The sequence below is a fragment of the Parasteatoda tepidariorum genome, chromosome 2, assembly GCF_043381705.1.
Source record: "Parasteatoda tepidariorum isolate YZ-2023 chromosome 2, CAS_Ptep_4.0, whole genome shotgun sequence".
NCBI lineage: Eukaryota > Metazoa > Arthropoda > Arachnida > Araneae > Theridiidae > Parasteatoda > Parasteatoda tepidariorum.
This window is the reverse complement of record NC_092205.1, coordinates 85,518,989-85,536,698: the sequence shown is the minus strand read 5'-3', so window position 1 is coordinate 85,536,698 and position 17,710 is coordinate 85,518,989. Positions and strand designations below refer to the sequence as shown.

The 17,710-nt window shown below is 26.6% G+C and overlaps 1 protein-coding gene and 1 long non-coding RNA gene across 3 annotated transcripts in view; one reads left to right on the top strand and one right to left on the bottom strand.

Annotated features, from left to right (window-relative positions):
• LOC107440758 (annexin A4) overlaps nucleotides 1–11,205 on the bottom strand; it is a 44,886-nt gene extending 33,681 nt beyond the window's left edge. Inside the window, exon 1 of one of the 2 annotated variants that reach the window (XM_016053778.3) lies at nucleotides 11,027–11,205. The gene's annotated coding sequence lies outside the window, so the exon portion shown is untranslated. The remainder of the gene's footprint in view (nucleotides 1–11,026) is intronic. The other variant, XM_071177846.1, reaches the window with a different exon arrangement.
• LOC107440759 (uncharacterized) lies at nucleotides 7,897–17,266 on the top strand. The gene is made up of 3 exons (XR_011636204.1): nucleotides 7,897–8,036; nucleotides 9,301–9,412; nucleotides 17,128–17,266. It is a non-coding gene; the product is annotated as an uncharacterized lncRNA (long non-coding RNA).
• The last annotated feature ends 444 nt before the right edge of the window (nucleotides 17,267–17,710 follow it).

Here is a 17,710-nt window from a genome sequence, read left to right as displayed (position 1 = left end):
CTCTGATTTTGAGGATGATGCATCTGATAGTTCCAATGATTCTGATAGAGATTGGGAATAATTTTAATATTATGACTTAAGGTGCTACTAATATTAACTTAACGTTTCTTTTACCCAATTTAAATTTTTTTTAAAAAACTAAATTGTAATGGACATGGGTTTTTATACAACACTTATTTAACAGGAGTAGCAAATGAGTGCATGATAAATGCCATGCCTTATTTCCATTACCTGAGAAATATGATTTTAAAATAGTTTATATTTCAGAAATAAAGAAAAAGGTTTCAAATAAATCAGGTAATCTCTTGTTAGATTGTGGAAATTATATTTCATGTGATCTTAGGGGGCAGGGGAGAATGCACCTGATAGTTTCAAGGATTCAAGTAAAGAATGGAAATAATTGCAATACCCTGAGATGCATTCAAATGCCACTATTTATTTAAACAATATATTTTTAACTAACTTACAATTAAACTATTTTTAACTATAAAAATTTAAAGTACTTATGATATATATTTCAACAAAAGCAATTTTAAATAATTTGCTTAATTTAAGTTGTTTATTTTATATCTCTTTTTTCTTCTTTTCAAAAAAAATTTATATTGCATTTTGTTATTATTTTAGGTATATATTTTGCTTAATCTTTCCTTTTAACACTATAATGTCAAAACAGTATTATAATTTTTAAAATTTTTTGAGTTTTGTGTTTATTGTTGAGGAGTTATTTTGTTAGTCGATAAATTCTATATCTCAAGAGAAAACTTTTTATAAAGTGTAATTAGTTTAAAGGTTTATTCAGCATATAAGTGTCAAACTTATGCTAAGGGCTTAAGTCCTTCATAAGTATTTTTGTTCATAATCTGGATAAAAATTTTGGTATTTTTCTTTCAGATTTCTTTCATAATTTTCTATTTCAACTGCATATTATATCTATGACTTAATATTATTATGTTTCCACTTATTTTTATTCTTTGTTAGTTATTGATGTTCTAGTTTTTTTTTTTTTTTTTTTTTTTTTTTTTTTTTTTNTTTTTTTTTTTTTTTTTTTTTTTTTTTTTTTTTTTTTTTTTTTTTTTTTTTTTTTTTTGCAATAAATTGTAATATTTTTGTCTCTAATTTAATTAAAATTTAAATTTGTTTAGTAATACCCTAAGCATTTATTTAAAAGTATTAAATGAGCTGATGCATTTAAAGTATGTTTTTTACTTTTTTTACTCTACATAAAAGAAAGCAATATGAAAGTTCTTACTTACTCATTAATTGCTAATTTAAGCTGGTTCTTTTATATTCTTCTATCTATTTCAACTAAATTTTTGTCTTATTATTTTGTTACTTTATGTATTATTTGAAATAAAATATGTTTTGGTCTTAAATTAGATCTTTATTTTAAATTCTCTTGAATACTTACTTTAATGTGTTTGAGAAATTATAAGCAATGTAGTTCATATTGATATACTATTATTTATTGTTCGGTTCACTACAGAACTTTAATTTTTTTTTTACTAATGCAGAAAAAAATTTTTAAGCAATAATTTATTAACTTATCATTATTCTTCATTTAGCAACTTTAAGTCGGATTACTTGAGAAAATTGATAAGTAAGAAATATATTAAGTCATTATTTTATCAATATATTTTTTATCAGCTATTTAACTTTTTTTTTCTTTACTGACGAACATTATTTCTCTATGGTTTAAATCTAATTATTTAATATTTGTTAAAAATTACGCTTTTGCTCTTAGCATTAAAAAAAAAAANAAAAAAAAATAAAAAAAAAAAAAAAAAAAAAAAATCTGAGATGAGAAAAATTCTGCATTGCACATAGCTGGGTGTTTCTGTTACCCGGGCTTCACTTTTAAATTGTTGATTTCTAAATAAAAATCATTCACCCAAAAAATTCATGCTGTATTTTGGGCATTTGCATACCACTAAAATTTATCTGGTTTTCTTAGTTTTCAAATTTTAGTTTTTAAAAATCATTTAAAAAGGGCATTTTTTCTTAAATTTGGCTTAAGAAAAACTTTTATAATGATATATCACATTTGAAACATAGTTTTTCTGTAGTGATTGTTCTTAAGAGCATTCATAAATTATTTTTTTCGGTTAATGCAACTAAAGAAAAATTCATTAAAGTATAAATATACTTATTATAATAAGTACATTATTTCTCAAAAATATCTTCACATGTGTAATTTTGCTTCATTTCACATGTATGCATATAAGAAATTTCTGTGAACAATTTTAATGATCTAATTTTAGCTATTCATCATCACCATATATTTCACAAAAACAACAATTAGCAACATTTCTATATTAAATGATAAAAAAAAGAAAACTAAAAGGCTTAATATTTAATTTTAATTCTTTAAATTAGATATGTTATTCACATAAATAAAAAAATGAGCTCTGCAGTAATTATAATTTTCTATTTTCAGTATTTTTTGGTTACATCTTTATTAATTTTGGTTACCAAAACTAAAGAAATATTAGTAAAATATTATATTTAGATTTAAAAATACAACGTCACTTAGTTTATGAATCTAAGTAGATTCTTTATGGCACGTAATAAGCATAGTAATTATTAAAAATGAAGTATTTTATTTTATAAATGGACGTTAAACTTTTGACCTATTGTGTTTACGACTTTCAAAATTCAGCCTTTTAATTTTGAACCTAACCCAGAAAATAGGATCAAACGTCGAGGTAAATTAGCCTTCCTGAAGGACATTTTGATGAAACTAACCTGCATTTGAGTTACACGGAGAGGAAAACCACGAACGTTACTTCGACGTTAAGTGAATTCTAACTCATGATCAGGCTACAAGTGTGGATTTTAATGTTAGGACTGTGAGCAGAAAGAAGAGACCTCGGATGCCCTTGGTTGAAGTTTCTCGATTTTTCTAAAATGCCATTTTTAAAAAAAAAAAAATTTCTATGAGCCATCCCACTTTTTCTGCGTTATACAGTAATGATTAGATTATCCTAATTTTGTGTTTGGGCGAAATATACTAATAGCTTATCTTGAGAAATGGATATGAACTTTCTTCTTTATCTTGAAGTGATAATTCCTTTCTAAATTAATTGGGTTTAAAATTCACACATTTTTGAAAAATAAGGATTTGGTGCTTGGAATAGAATTTTTGTGAAACCTCTTTCTGCTCCCAAGAAACATTTGACTGATCAAATTTTTTTCAATTCGAAACATGTTTACGACAACTATATTACACGATCTTCTCCATTTTGAAATTTTTCTCTATTTAGTTAAAAATGCTTGATACTATAATTGAAGTTATAAACCAAAAAATTATATTAAAGTCGTTTTAGAGAACATCGTCCCGCAGTGGACTGATAGTTAAGACACGGTTCCCAGCAGATCACCGAAGTCAAGCATCACTGGCTACGGTCAGTGTGCGGGTGGGTGACCACTTGGATCAGTCTGCGTAGGGACCGAGGGTGTGTGGCATTGGTCCTCGTTAAACTGTTCTACCGTAAAGTGCTTGACTTGGCGTGTAGGTCGTCGGGCTACCGAAGGGGGGGTGCCATCCCTTCCGCAGAGGATCAAAATTGTGATGGCATGTCTTCGGATCATCCTCCGGGATGTTTCCCAGACCGTCGCCAATAGCCCATTGTGCAGCTGTAGTGCGACGTAAAGTAACAACAACAACAACTTTAGAGAACATCTTTCAATTTTTACAGCTCAATAAACTATCACGATTTTCATTCATTCAACATAGATCTTTGTTTTGGCACTTCTGGATTTCCTTTTTATAAGCTTTTTACTTATATAAAGGAAATAAAAATACTGTACTTGATAAAAAGAAAAAAGCCATTTCAATACGGTTTATAATAATTTCCTTATGTTATGCCATTTAATAATTTTGGGAAGGCAGTGTTGTATACTACGCACGGTTGGCTTTTATTTCAGGACACTGGAAAAGATTAGAAGAAAGTGGGCATAATGGAAGAAACTGGATGAGATGGAAGAAATTAAAAGGGACCGAAACAATTATTTAACAATAAGTATTAAAAAAATTAATTAATTTAAATATAGTGTCAGATCGTAAAAAGTTTTTTACTCCTACTTTAAAAAAAAGAAAAAAACTATTTTCATATTATTTTAGTTTCGTTAGTGATCGGCAAATCTCATGGAATACCGAATGGAAATAGAATATGCTGTAAATCGAGTCCCCTCATTAAAATAATTCCATTTTTTTTTAATTGGAAAGAATAATATTTGAGAAATACAGCCTTGTGTCAAAACGATCTAGAATGGTTAAATCGATTCTTGAAATGATACTTTTGAAGATTTTTTTCTTTCTCAATGCTATATATTAAAGTTAAATAAAGGTGTAATTTTCAATAATTTGGTTTGTGATTTCTAAATGAAGAGAGAGAAAATGAAATTTCGTAAATATGCCGAAAGACCAGACAAAATTTGCCGAATTGTGAAAATTTTTGGGAGGTCACAGTGACCTCCCATCCTTGCGGTATGCTATATTTACTTCGGGTCGCATTCATTTCATCGAAAATCACTTCATCGACACACCATTTCATCGACACCACTTCATCGACAGGCCGTTTCATCGACTAGGTCATTTCGTCGACAGGCCGTTTCCTCGACAGGGTTGTTTCGTCGACAGGCCATTTCGTCGACAGGGTCATTTCGTCGACAAGTCATTTCGTCGACAAGTCATTTCGTCGACAGGGTCATTTCGTCGACAAGTCATTTCGTCGACAGAGTCATTTCGTCGACAAGTCGCTTCGTCGACAGGGTCTTTTCATTGACAGGATCATTTCGTAGACAGGGTCATTTCATCGACAGGGTCATTTCGTCGATAAGTCATTTAGTCGACAGGATCATTTCATCGACAAGTCGTTTCGTCGACAGGGTCATTTTGTCGACAGGGTCATTTCATCGATATGATCGTTTCGTCGACAGGATCATTTCGTCGACCGGGTCATTTCGTCGACAAGTCATTTCGTCGACAGGGTCATTTCGTCGACANATGTTGTTTGATTGCTTATTATATTTCATTCCCCTCAACTCCTCAATGGCTTATTATATTTAATTTCTCTCCAACAATAAAATGAGCATTAAAGGAATGTTTAGAAAGAAAAACAATTAACTATTTTTTTTTCTTGAGAGAGAGAGAGAGTTAAATTGATAAGTAGCATATTGTTTGATTGCTTATTATGTTTAATTCCCCTCAGCTCCTCAATCGCTTATTATATTTAATTTCCCTTCACCAATAAAATGAGCATTTAAAAATATACTTCTAAAAAATATTTGATAATTTTTTTTCTTGAGAAGGAGTTAAATCAATAAATAGCATGTTGTTTGATTGCTTATTATATTTCATTCCCCTCAACTCCTCAATGGCTTATTATATTTAATTTCTCTCCAACAATAAAATGAGCATTAAAGGAATGTTTAGAAAGAAAAACAATTAACTATTTTTTTTTCTTGAGAGAGAGAGAGAGTTAAATTGATAAGTAGCATATTGTTTGATTGCTTATTATGTTTAATTCCCCTCAGCTCCTCAATCGCTTATTATATTTAATTTCCCTTCACCAATAAAATGAGCATTTAAAAATATACTTCTAAAAAATATTTGATAATTTTTTTTCTTGAGAAGGAGTTAAATCAATAAATAGCATGTTGTTTGATTGCTTATTATATTTCATTCCCCTCAACTCCTCAATGGCTTATTATATTTAATTTCTCTCCAACAATAAAATGAGCATTAAAGGAATGTTTAGAAAGAAAAACAATTAACTATTTTTTTTTCTTGAGAGAGAGAGAGAGTTAAATTGATAAGTAGCATATTGTTTGATTGCTTATTATGTTTAATTCCCCTCAGCTCCTCAATCGCTTATTATATTTAATTTCCCTTCACCAATAAAATGAGCATTTAAAAATATACTTCTAAAAAATATTTGATAATTTTTTTTCTTGAGAAGGAGTTAAATCAATAAATAGCATGTTGTTTGATTGCTTATTATATTTCATTCCCCTCAACTCCTCAATGGCTTATTATATTTAATTTCTCTCCAACAATAAAATGAGCATTAAAGGAATGTTTAGAAAGAAAAACAATTAACTATTTTTTTTTCTTGAGAGAGAGAGAGAGTTAAATTGATAAGTAGCATATTGTTTGATTGCTTATTATGTTTAATTCCCCTCAGCTCCTCAATCGCTTATTATATTTAATTTCCCTTCACCAATAAAATGAGCATTTAAAAATATACTTCTAAAAAATATTTGATAATTTTTTTTCTTGAGAAGGAGTTAAATCAATAAATAGCATGTTGTTTGATTGCTTATTATATTTCATTCCCCTCAACTCCTCAATGGCTTATTATATTTAATTTCTCTCCAACAATAAAATGAGCATTAAAGGAATGTTTAGAAAGAAAAACAATTAACTATTTTTTTTTCTTGAGAGAGAGAGAGAGTTAAATTGATAAGTAGCATATTGTTTGATTGCTTATTATGTTTAATTCCCCTCAGCTCCTCAATCGCTTATTATATTTAATTTCCCTTCACCAATAAAATGAGCATTTAAAAATATACTTCTAAAAAATATTTGATAATTTTTTTTCTTGAGAAGGAGTTAAATCAATAAATAGCATGTTGTTTGATTGCTTATTATATTTCATTCCCCTCAACTCCTCAATGGCTTATTATATTTAATTTCTCTCCAACAATAAAATGAGCATTAAAGGAATGTTTAGAAAGAAAAACAATTAACTATTTTTTTTTCTTGAGAGAGAGAGAGAGTTAAATTGATAAGTAGCATATTGTTTGATTGCTTATTATGTTTAATTCCCCTCAGCTCCTCAATCGCTTATTATATTTAATTTCCCTTCACCAATAAAATGAGCATTTAAAAATATACTTCTAAAAAATATTTGATAATTTTTTTTCTTGAGAAGGAGTTAAATCAATAAATAGCATGTTGTTTGATTGCTTATTATATTTCATTCCCCTCAACTCCTCAATGGCTTATTATATTTAATTTCTCTCCAACAATAAAATGAGCATTAAAGGAATGTTTAGAAAGAAAAACAATTAACTATTTTTTTTTCTTGAGAGAGAGAGAGAGTTAAATTGATAAGTAGCATATTGTTTGATTGCTTATTATGTTTAATTCCCCTCAGCTCCTCAATCGCTTATTATATTTAATTTCCCTTCACCAATAAAATGAGCATTTAAAAATATACTTCTAAAAAATATTTGATAATTTTTTTTCTTGAGAAGGAGTTAAATCAATAAATAGCATGTTGTTTGATTGCTTATTATATTTCATTCCCCTCAACTCCTCAATGGCTTATTATATTTAATTTCTCTCCAACAATAAAATGAGCATTAAAGGAATGTTTAGAAAGAAAAACAATTAACTATTTTTTTTTCTTGAGAGAGAGAGAGTTAAATTGATAAGTAGCATATTGTTTGATTGCTTATTATGTTTAATTCCCCTCAGCTCCTCAATAGCTTATTATATTTAATTTCCCTTCAACAATAAAATGAGCATTAAATGAATATTTAGAAAGAAAAAAATTAACTATTTTTTTTTCTTGAGAGAGAGTTAAATTGATAAGTAGCATATTGTTTGATTGCTTATTATATTTAATTCTCCTCAACCTCAAAAATCAAATCGAGTTTGAAAACTAAATCGAAAATGACTTCCTGTGCCAGGAAATTAACGATTACTTAATTGCAGAAAGAGTTTGGGGATAAATTATGTGTGTCTACTGTTACTTTTTATACTTTAAATGCAATTTAAAAATAATAAAAAAAAAAACTTGGTTTTTGTAAATGATTGGTTGGAAACATAAAACGATAAGTATTGTCAAAAGTGCTCCATTCAAGATAAACTTCTTTAAGTGATAACGATACATACAGGCAGCCTCCATTAATTATTGTTTTTCTCCCTTTTTTCTTTCTTTTTTAGAATGAAAATAACAGGATCATTTATCGTTATCATTTTTCTTACTGCGGGATTTGAACTGAGTTTTTCCTCACCTGTGAATGATGTAAGTTAAAAATTTTACGATAATGCGAAATTTTAATTTTTTTTTCTTCTTCTTTTTATCCGCTGTGGGATTAATCGTTTTTCGGTTATCTGGTTGTTGGACGAAATCTTAGCGGAATACTGAATTAAGTATTTTATTTTCAAAAATACTATATAGAGTTTAAGCATGGGGAATTCTATCCCATTCTTTGATCTCGTCCCGATAATTTTTTCTAAAATTTTTGACAAAATTCTATGACATTTGCGTTTGATTCCCCCTTTTTTTGACGTTAGTTACAAATTGACAATTGTTCAAATTCTATCCCACAAAATTTGACTAATTCTATGATCTTCCGTATTCTTTCGTGATTTTATTATTACCCTTATTTTTTACTTATTTATTTATTTATTTTTGCAAAAGTCAAATATTGATAGATTTTGTCCAATAATTTTTGACCAATTATACTATCTTTATATATTTATTTATTTGCCTATTTCTTACTATGTCAATCAGATTATTAATTATTAAGTCAATTATTCAGATTCTGTTTTGTAATTTTGGATCAATTCTACGATTTTTATTTTTTATTTTTTGAACTTTTTTCTTATTTGCAAAAGCTAATTATTATCAAATAAGATGCCATTTTTTAAAACTCAATTAAGCATAATTAAATTTTTTCTTCTAATTTTGCAATTTTTCTGAGGGATTCGCCTGTTTACATTTGTCGCGCCACACAATTTAGGAATTTCATTTACAGTTGATGATCTATAGAACGTAATTCAATAAACCTTACTTTTCTATAAACCACATTAATTTTGCTTGTCAGAGAAAAAATGAAAATTGCAACTTCTTTAAACAGAGTAAGGAATATGAAATTTTTACATAATTTGCCAAAAGATTGCCATTTCAGAAGTTAAGCTAAACCTTAAATTTGTACTTCTCTCCAGTGCTCGAGAAAATTAATTTCTTTTTCTCAAACTAATAAATATGCACATTTTTGGGTTTTTAATTATTTGTATCTAAAAATAATTTAAAAACAGACTAATATTGCTGCCATATTTAGCATATAAGGTTAAAGAAGATGAAATAATCTATATAACAAATTCTGTTAACTCAAAGCCTTGGATTTCAAGGTTAGCGTTATATAAATTTTCTATTGTATTTCATTTAATAAAAGTTTTTTTTATATTTATTTTATTTAATCTCACTTTCATGCCGAAAATGCTCGGATAAACTTGATTGATTTTGTTTTTCAATGTAGAAATAACAGATGCTAATATTTCAGATTAGTAGAAAAGGCAAACTTTTTGAATGCACTAAGCATGACGATTGTGAGCAAGGGCAATGTTGTACTTTTCAAAGTCGGCAGACTCTCAAAGGAACTACTAACATAATTTGTAAGTAAAAAAAAAAAAAAAAAAATAGTTAAGTACATTTAATGTATTCATATAAAAGTAGAAAAAGATGCGTTAGAACCTCGAATATCCGAACCCTTTTAATTAAAATATCTTAGTTAACCGAAATCGATTTTAAAAAAAAAATTTTTTCTTCCAATTTCAATACTATTTTCTCGTATTCCAGTTATATAGGAGGCCTAAATAATGAAATAGTACTTCGGTTTTATTAAAGGCATCTGAAAGCTGTTGTTTTCGTTGTTTTATTTTAACTAATGTAATTAATTTAAGCTCTCGTATAGCTTTTATTTGTGTTAAAAGGAAGAGTGTTATGTTATCTGTCTAATAATAATAATAATAATATCGATAAAAGGAATCCTCATAGAGGCTTAAAAGCACTCATGTAGCTTTTAATTGTGCTGAGAGGAAGCGTGTTATGTTATTTGCTCAATAATAATAATAGTATACTACTATTACTTTTAATATTACTACTACTAATAATAATATACTATACAAATAATAATAATAATAATGCAGCCGTTCGAATAAAATCTGGAGAAATTCATTACAAAGTAATATAAATTAATAAAATCTACTTGAAAATCAATTAAATTAGCCAAAAAGTTAGAATTAGTCCTGTCTGGTACAAATGTTTTTATTTTTTTTAAATTTAAATTTTTTTTTTTTTAAACAAAGGAGTATCGCTACAGGAAATAATATTGGAAGCGAGTATCCTTATATCTAGTTCACAAAAGACATTTTATAAATATTCAAATTAAAAGTGAATTTAAATAGTGTATAGCACTGTTATTAAAATTTAAAAAAAAGATGATTTTCAGAGTTCATTACTAGAAAAAAAGGAAAAAAGATAATTGAAATATTTTTGATCATGATAAGTAGGATAAGGTGGTTCGATCCCAACAACTTCGATTAATGGAAGTTTTATTGTATTTTCATTATTAAAATAGTCATTAGTTATATTTTAATTCATGCTCTGAATTATTTTTCTTAAAAAATTACATTTTAAAGTACTTTTCGTGATTAGTTGATCTATATGTATGATCTGGTTTATATATTTCCAATTTTCAAAGCTCAAATAAAATCAATTCGATAATTTGGTTAGAAAATTTTGAACTAAATAAAGAAATTATGCGGAATTCGTAAGGTAAAAAGTCAGACTTAAAAAAATTTTTTTTTTTTACTATTGAAACTATACAATTATGTAAATAAAAAAAAAAATTAACTTTTTTTCTTCTTCTTTATGACGGGATGTTGTAAAAAAAAATTTGTCTTTTAAAATTGAAGATTTATTGATATTCTCATGAAAATTTCATTTTTCAATTATGTGCAAATAATTGTGGATTCATGAAAAATATTTAAATAACTTTATTTTTTGCGTGATACATACTTGCAATCATATAATTATATTACTTCAAAATTTAAAAAGAGGCTGAAGCCAAACTTTCAGTATTAAAACATAAAAACCGCATTTTTTTTAATTTATCAAAGTTCAAAGATGTTGCAATAGCCCAATTCATTTTATTGATGAAAACTAACTCTTATAATAATTACATCTTATTAAACAAACAAACTAGAGTAGTTATTTTCAAAATTTACCTCTCGAACTGTTTTTATCCTGTTCTGTAATTGCAAAATTAAACTACAAAAAAGTTTTTGCTAGGAATGCAACTCCGAAAAAGGATTGCTTTGAATCGCACATGATTAAAGAAAAAGATTTTGTTCTTTTCCTAAATAAAAACGTTACGTAAATGATGGTGCCATCTATGTGATGCAAAAGGAACCTACTAAAGTGTTTCGAAATCTTTAGTTTATTTATTGTATGTTTTACATGAGGCTCAATGACCGATATTCAAATGCGTTCTTTATTTTAAAAATTTTTTAAAATAAACTAATAAATGTTTATAAAACTGTTGTACTAAATTGCTAAATTTAAAGATTATTTTAATCGAAAAATATCGCCATTATGTTTCAGTAAAAGTCATTCAAAATAAAAATTCACTCATTATAAATTACTTTATTTTCAGGAATAAAATTAGTAACCGTGAGTTTCCTTGTTTTAGACAAAGAGACCCGAAGGTTTTCAAACCTGCAACACAATTTTTCCTGCTAACCTGCAGGAAAGCCAGGTTTTACATTTTAAACATCAATGGGTCTATAAATGTTCAACATTTGTAGGAGTCAGTAGGCCGAAAATGATTTTATTTTAATTTTTTTTAAAAAAAGAAAGACCTGAAGTGTTTATCTTTATGTTTGAAAAAGTGACACTTCGATAAGGTAGTTAGAAAGAACTGTTTTGGATCAATTAGTAGTTTCCATTTTGTTGATTTTGCACTAAAATTTCTATTGGTAAAGGCTATAAAAATAATAGTTGAAAGCTATGTTTTTTTTTTTTTTTTTTTTTTTTTTTTTTTTTTTTTTTTTTTTTTTTTNTAAGACCTTATGTACGGTAATGTACGAAGGGGGGGGGAGGGGTTTAAAATGTCTCCATTTTTGTGTACGTACTTTTTGAACGGCCCCTAATAGCAACTGTTTTGGTTGTTAACTTTTCTTTAGAATACATTATTTTCAGTATGTACGATAGAAGAAATTTGAAACTTTTCTTATAAATGTTAATTTTTTTAAAGTGGAATTTTGAAAAGTTAGTTAGAAAAATCCATTTTGGATTAATTAGTAGTTTTCACTCTGTTGATTTTGCATTACAATCGGTGAAGATTATAGAAATAACTGAAAATTAACGCATTTTTCCTTCTGCGAATTTCGAATTATGAGAAATGTTAGTTGTAGCAGATAACACGAATGTTAACTTTGCTTTAGAATATATTATTTTCAGTTGGCACGCTTGAAGAATTTTTTTTTTTTAAATTTTAATTTTTTTGGAAATTAAATATTGAAAACTTAGTTTGAAAAAGATGTTTTGGATGAATCTGAAATCTTTGGATGAATTTGAATGAATCTTTGGATGTTTCCCATTTGGCTGATTTTGTACCAAAATTTATAAAAGGTTGAAGGCAAACACATTTTATTTTGATAAATTCCGAAATATGATATTTGCTATAGTTCGAGCCACAAACATAAATGTTAACTTTTCTTTAGAATACGTAACTTCTTTTTAGTTTAAGTGATGTAAAACTTTAAGTGATGATAAACTTCAGTAAACTTAAGTAACTTCTAACTTTAAGTGAAATAAAAAATTTTTTTCTTTCTTTTCTAAATTTTATTTCAAATAAAAGTGGAATTTTAAGCAATATTAATTTGAAAAAGTATTTAGGTTTAATTCATGATTTGCATTTAGTTGATTTTGTATGAAAACGTTTTTCCGATATTTTTCTCTCTCTTTTTTATTTTTTTACTATAGTTGTTGACAGCACATTTATGTTTATCAGTTTTGACATATGCAATATATTTCGAAACTGATAAACAAAGGATATTACGATAGGGTTAATTAGCAGTTTTAATTTAGTTCGTATAGTATCAAACCTCTTATATTTGCTTTGTTTACTTTTTATAACAAAGAAAAGTTAGAATGCAGAAACACTTTTTTTTATCAATCCAAGAGTTTGAGAAAAAATTATTATATCAACAAACAGAAATGTTGTCTTTAATTTTTTATTGAACTTGTATAAGGAAATCCAAAATTATTATTTTTCAAAAAATAACATGTTTTAAAAAATAACATGTAAGAAAATGTTTCAGGTAATAGCTTGCGTTTAATTTTTATATAAAAATTTTTACCTCTAAGTAGCTATTCTATTTATTTCTAAAAAGTCGCTTGAAATAGAATTTTTTTCTAAAATATAAAGAACGTAATTAATTATGGCAAGTTATCTTAACTTTTAATTAAAATAAATTTTTTCATAAGCCAGATAGCTAAAATATGTGTAAACGTTTTTTTTATTAAAAAAAGAGGACATTTTGAAAGGTAAATTTGAGTAATGTGTTTAAAATAACGCAGTAGTGTTTAATAATATTATTTCTAAAAAATTTAATTATCATTATTTCCAGTATAAAAACATCATTTTCAGAGTTTTCATGAAAAAAAAAACTAAATATTTATATTTTTGACATTTGAATTCTTTGCATAAAGGAAATATATATTTTTAATTTTAGTATGGTTTTCTTTTGACACATTATTCATATTTATAATTTATCGTTGTATTGAAAGAAAAAAAATTACTTGTATTTGTGATCTTAAAAATTACATTACACAAGTAAATGGAAGGATATTTTTTTTCAGGAATTAAAAACGTGATGAAAGTCTTACCTGTTTATTTCTTAATCATATTAAAAACAAAACTATTATTTATTTACGAAGCTTAAAGGCACGAAATTTTATTAAAAAAATGCAATCGATGATGAATATTTTTTTTTTATTTGAATTGCAAACATTGAAAAATAAATAACTCTCCGTAATCTTTACTTATACTAATAACTTAATAAAATACTTTCCTGAAAAAAAATGAAAATTAGAAAGTTTTTTTATTAAATTGTTTGGTTCTCTCATTAATTATAAATTTCAGTTTTCTACTAAAGGAATATTTAAGTATCGTAAGGGCCTAGACGTTTTAAATTCCACTTTTGAAAATTAAAGTGTGTACAACCATAGAAAACATTTTATGATAAGCTACATTTTTTGTTGGTGTGGAATATTTTTAGTTTTCTGAATTTCCATATGAGAAATTTATGTATTTGTTTTTTTTGGGAAAGTAAAGATAATTTATTTATTTATTAAGATAAATGATGTTAGATATGCGGCCGAAAAAGTGATAAATACATATTAGAATTACAGTTAATATTTGATTTTTTTTCAGGAATAAAATAAATTTCCGTCGTTTCTTCTATGTGTCTGGTTTATTTTTTTTAGGCGTAGAATTTTTTTAAATAATTTTTTCTCTTCAGAAAAGAAGAAGTACAGGAAAGAAGTTGAAAATAAAAATTAAATAGGAAAGATAATTTGAGAGATATTAAATCGTACATTTTCTTAATAAAGTGAAAAGAAACAATGAATAATATGTATCTATTTTTTAACGTAGTTTAAACTGAATAATAATGAAGTAGCATATTTATTCTCAATTATCAGTACTTCAATTCAGAAATTTTTTTTTCTTATCAAGGAATAACATTAAATTAATTAAACATAAGCAACTAATTAATAAATGCAAGAGAGATTCTCTCGTTTAAAAACTGCTGTTTAAAGAGAACATTGAGACATCGTTTTAACAATCGTACTTTTAAATACTTTTTTTGAATTGTATTTAATCATTTAATCAGGGGGTGAACTAATTTTTTAATAATGGATGTCTTAGCAGTTACAACGCTCCCTTGTTAATGAAGGATACAGGTTCGAATCCCAGCTGCGGTAAAACCATCACGCGTTCTGCTCCCGGTTTCATCGTTCGCAGTGCTAACGAAAAATGTCCCCTGTAGCAGGTGGATCACGGGTTTCTTAGGAGGTTTTCCTTTTCTTCTATCACTAATGCAAGTCTGTTTCCCTGAAAAAGCCCTTCCCCAGTGCGCGTTTGTTCCAAAAGTTCCCTTGTTTTTTGGGTTGTTTACAAAATTTCAAGGTTACGGAGTTAAACATTGACATAGCTGAAAATTCTACATAGATCAGTTGTACAATACTGGCTATAAAATTAGTTTTTGCTCGGTATGCATTTATCATTTATGTCTTCTAGTTTCAAACTTCTGATAGTTCAAATCATTTAAATAAATATCTTACATACAGTGTGTTAAATAAGAAAAACGTACCACCCTGACTAACTTTTGATCTAATGATCGAATCTAAGAATAATCAAATTTAAGAAGAAAAAAAGCACGATTTCTTTAAAATTCGATTTCTTAGGAACTATTCGTCGTAATTAGCATAAATTTTGTAATTTGCCATGCAAAAGAACATTCTTTAAAATGATGTAAAAAAATTGTATACATTACAGTTCAAATCTTTTAAACTGTAATTAAATAAAAAAAAATGCATTAAATATTTTTTAAAAGTTCTGTTTTGCATGGAATTATCTTTGGACAAACGTTTTTTTTTTATTATTGTGTGCAAAAATTTTTCATTTCTCTTAAAAAGTTCTTGGGGTTCGATGAAATAAGTAAACTTAACATTAAGGGGTCGAAACTTTGGACCAGTCGTCTGACCAAACTATTGGGACCATATTTCCAAGATTGCGGCTAACACCTATATTTTGAGGGTCAGAAATACGAATCAGTAGTATAAAAAAATGTATCATTATTCAGAAAAAGTACGTTTTTGTGTCTGATTTCGTAACTTTAAATGTCGTCTGCACTTATCAATTAACATATTTGAGGTCACACCCTTGAACAATTAAGTTTTAGTCCTAAAATATGAAGATTCAATTATTAGATCAAGAGTTATTTAGTGTGGTCCGTTTAATTTTTGAGCACTACAAACAATGTCAATGAGAAGTGCAGCATTGTGCTCAAAATCACTTGTTTTTAAAATTACATCATTACATTTTTTTTTTAATTTTAAAATTGAATAAAAATATTTTCAGTTTCATGTAACTATTCATATGATATAATATTAGTTTCATCCAATATAATTATTTTAGAGTAATTTTCTTTCGAAGATTGAAATTCGGCAATAATAAATTTAAATTTTTAAGCAGAATTAATTCGTTAGAATAAGTTTAGTTTTTAACTCTATATGCTATTCCGAAGTGATTGTAACAAACCATAATTTCTGTATAAGTTTATTACAACAATAGCAATTTAATAAAACAATATATAACATGTATAACAATAATATCAATAGCGTATTTTAGGGGTTTCATATTGGTTCCTTCAATGGTGACCAACCAACTTTGCTTCATCAACTTGAACAATAACATTTTTTAATTTAACTGTAACTAATTTTGAAGTTTGCAATTTATGTTAATTTTTTTAACATTTGTTGTAAATAATTTTAATTAAAAATCGCGATTAACCTTTTTTCCAAAATCACAATTAACCTTTTTTAAAAAAAAATCACAATTAACCTTTTTTTAAAAAAAATCACAATTAACCTTTTTTAAAAAAAAATCACAATTAGCCTCTTTAAAAAAAAAAATCACAATTAACCTTTTTTTTAAAAAAATCACAATTAACCTTTTTTTTAAAAATCACAATTAACCTTTTTTCAAAAAAAATCACAATTAGCCTTTTTTTTTTAAAAAAAAAAAAATCACAATTAGCCTTTTTTTTAAAAATCACAATCAGCCTTTTTTAAAAAAATCACAATTAGCCTTTTTTTTAAAAAAAAAATCAAAATTAACCTTTTTTAAAAAAAAATCACAATTAACCTTTTTTAAAAAAAAAAAATCACAATTAACCTTTTTTTTTTAAAAAAATCACAATTAACCTTTTTTTAGACATGGTACCGATTTGAAACACATTCTTGAGCAAATAAATATATTCTCAAACTTGATTTCACTGTACTATGGTTCAACGTGAGGAGTAACATTGTTTAATTTAACATCGTATTAAAGATGCAGCAAATTTGAAGGATATTGGGATCTAAGGAGTTGATATTATTATTAAATTCAAATCGATTTTTCTGAGTATGGTATAAAAAAAGAATGGGGAGTACGGCAAATCAAAAAGTATTTGGATTAATGCTTAGCATTTTTCCTTTTGAAAATTATAACAGTTATTTTTGAAATATGTTTAAATGAATTTTTGTTCATTTATTTCAGGGAAATGCAAACCATTAGGAGATGTAAACAGACTATGCCATAGCTTAGGGAATGTGCATTGTCCTTGTCGTCAGGGTCTGAAGTGTAAGCCTAAGTCAGTTTGGTTTTTTGGTGCTGGAGTTTGTGAGCAAAAGTGACATTTATTGATAAAAAATTTACACAATTTAAAATTAGATTTTCAAATTGTGTGATTGTTGATTGCGAAAATATTTTATTAATTATTGTATTAACAATTGTGTAACAATTGTATATAAGTAAAATTGTGCCAGAGCAAAATAAATGCATTTTGCCCGAAAAGTGTGAGCAATATTTATTTTGTAAGCTATTATTTGATTACACTGGGGCAGTGTTTCCCAAACTTATGACTTTTGTGTACCCTTTCTAAATTTTTCATAACGCTGTGTGCCACTAATAAAAAAAATTAATATATTTTTTAAGAAATATGTTAATTTTTACTATAAGGAAATTGCACGAAAGTTAAAAATTACTACTGACTGTTGACACCACTAATTACTAACTGTTAACTCTACAAAAAATGGCCAATGGAAAAATACGTAATCGTAAATTTCCATGGCTAGCTTTG